This window comes from Chiloscyllium punctatum, chromosome 35 (genome assembly GCF_047496795.1).
Source record: "Chiloscyllium punctatum isolate Juve2018m chromosome 35, sChiPun1.3, whole genome shotgun sequence".
NCBI classification, from domain to species: domain Eukaryota; kingdom Metazoa; phylum Chordata; class Chondrichthyes; order Orectolobiformes; family Hemiscylliidae; genus Chiloscyllium; species Chiloscyllium punctatum.
The window spans coordinates 30,712,906-30,715,180 of NC_092773.1; the positions used below are offsets into that span (position 1 = coordinate 30,712,906).

The 2,275-nt window shown below is 59.5% G+C and overlaps 1 long non-coding RNA gene across 1 annotated transcript; it reads left to right on the forward strand.

Annotated features, from left to right (window-relative positions):
• Positions 1-218: 218 nt before the first annotated feature.
• LOC140459847 (uncharacterized) lies at positions 219-1,650 on the forward strand. The gene is made up of 2 exons (XR_011953881.1): positions 219-333; positions 1,407-1,650. It is a non-coding gene; the product is annotated as an uncharacterized lncRNA (long non-coding RNA).
• The last annotated feature ends 625 nt before the right edge of the window (positions 1,651-2,275 follow it).

Genomic DNA, 2,275 nt, shown 5'->3' on the forward strand with positions numbered 1-2,275 from the left:
ACACTGACTGGTGTCTCTCAGTCCCCTCTCTCTCTCTCTCTCAGGGAGATATCTGTACACTGACTGGCGTCTCTCAGTCCCCTCTCTCTCTCAGGAGATATCTGTACACTGACTGGTGTCTCTCAGTCCCCCTCTCTCTCTCAGGGAGATATCTGTGGACTGAAATTCTGTTTTACAGACATACAAACTAAATTTTTCTCTGAATATTACAAATTGCAGTGTTGGGAAGGACAGAGTATTGTTAAGGTAGTCCGAGACATGATGGGAGAGACAAATCCTGTGGACTCCAAACCAGGAAACGATTCGTGGAGATCTCTGTGTTCAAGTCGGCAGGTACATACAAAATCCAGTCTCCTTCTCCCCCCTCGGTCAGACCCCACACTCGGAGCACCGTACACAGTTCCCCGGTCTCCCCTCGGTCACTCGGAGCACCGTGCACAGTTCCCAGTCTCCCCTCGGTCGACCCCACACTCGGAGCACCGTGCACAGTTCCCCGGTCTCCCCTCGGTCACTCGGAGCACCGTGCACAGTTCCCCGCTATTTCCTCGGTCAGACCCACACGCGGAGCACCGTGCACAGTTCCCCGGTCTCCCCTCGGTCACTCGGGAGCACCGTGCACAGTTCCCCAGTCTCCCCCTCGGTCAGACCCCACACTCGGAGCACCGTGCACAGTTCCCCCGGTCTCCCCTCGGTCACTCGGAGCACCGTGCACAGTTCCCCGGTCTCCCCTCGGTCAGACCCCACACTCGGAGCACCGTGCACAGTTCCCCGGTCTCCCCTCGGTCAGACCCACACTCGAAGCACCGTGCACAGTTCCCCGGTCTCCCCTCGGTCAGACCCACACTCGGAGCACCGTGCACAGTTCCCCGGTCTCCCCTCGGTCAGACCCACACTCGAAGCACCGTGCACAGTTCCCCGGTCTCCCCTCGGTCAGATCCCACACTCGGAGCACCGTGCACAGTTCCCCGGTCTCCCCTCGGTCACTCGGAGCACCGTGCCAGTTCCCCGGTCTCCCTCGGTCAGACCCCACACTCGGAGCACCATGCACAGTTCCCCGGTCTCCCCTCGGTCACTTGGAGCACCGTGCACTGTTCCCCGGTCTCCCCTCGGTCACTCGGAGCACCGTGCACTGTTCCCGTCTCCCCTCGGTCAGACCCACACTCGGAGCACCGTGCACCATTCCCCGGTCTCCCCTTGGTCACTCGGAGCGCCGTGCCAGTTCCCCATTTTCCTTTGAGCATTGCAAGTGGATTCGAAAGTAGTGACAAATGGCAGGGTAAGGTGGAAACGGCAGAGGGAGGGTTACCGTGCACGGCTCTCCGGTACCCACCGGTCTGCTGTCAGTGGATCTTGCTGTGCTCTCTGACCTCTCTCCCCATTCCCCCCCCCCGCCCCTTCTCCGTCAGGAACATTATCCACGCAGTGATTCCCTGGAAACAGCCAAGAGGAGGTCGCTCTTTGGTTCAAACCTGAGGAGCTGATCGAGTGGAAGAGCTGCATGGAGGGCTACCTTTACGAGTGAGGCAGCATCCGCCTCTCACGCCCAGGGGTTCACGAGCGAGAGACTGTCACTCATCGCACCCCCCCGCACCGTGCAGATCTGGTCCTCCCTGGTCTGCGCAGGAGCCTCAATAAAACAGCTGGAAATTCGCATTGTCTGCCTGGCTCTTCACTTCCACCCGGCCAATCCTCTCCCTCACTCTCTCTCTCTCTCTCCGTCTCTCTCTGTCTCTCTCCTTCTCTCTCTCCGTCTCTCCCCCTCTCCCTCTCTCCCACTTCTCTCTCTCTGTCTCTCTCTCTCTATCTGTCTCTCTCTCTCTCTGTCTCTCTCTCTCTCTCTCTCTGTCTCTCCTCTCTCTCCATCTCTCTCCATCTCCCTCTCTCTCCCCCCTCTCTCTCTCTCTGTCTCTCTCTCTCTCTATCTCTGTCTCTCCTCTCTCCCCCACCTCTCTCCCTCTCCTCTCTCCCTCTCTCTCTCCTCTCCCACCCTCTCTCTCTCACTCTCCCTCTCCCCTCTCTTCCCCTCTCCCCTTCTCTCCCTCTCCCTCCCCCTCTCCTCCCACTCTCTCCCCCTCTCTCTCCCTCTCTGTCCTCTCCCTCTCCCTCCCCTCTCTCTCCCTCTCCCCTCTCCCTCCCCCTCTCCCTCTCTCCCTCTCTCCCTCTCCCTCCCACTCTCCCTCTCTCCCCCTCTCTCTCCCTCTCCCTCTCTCTCTCCCACCTGTCTCTCTTTCTGTCCTTCTCACATACTCTCTCTCTCTTTCTCTCTCTCGGAGTC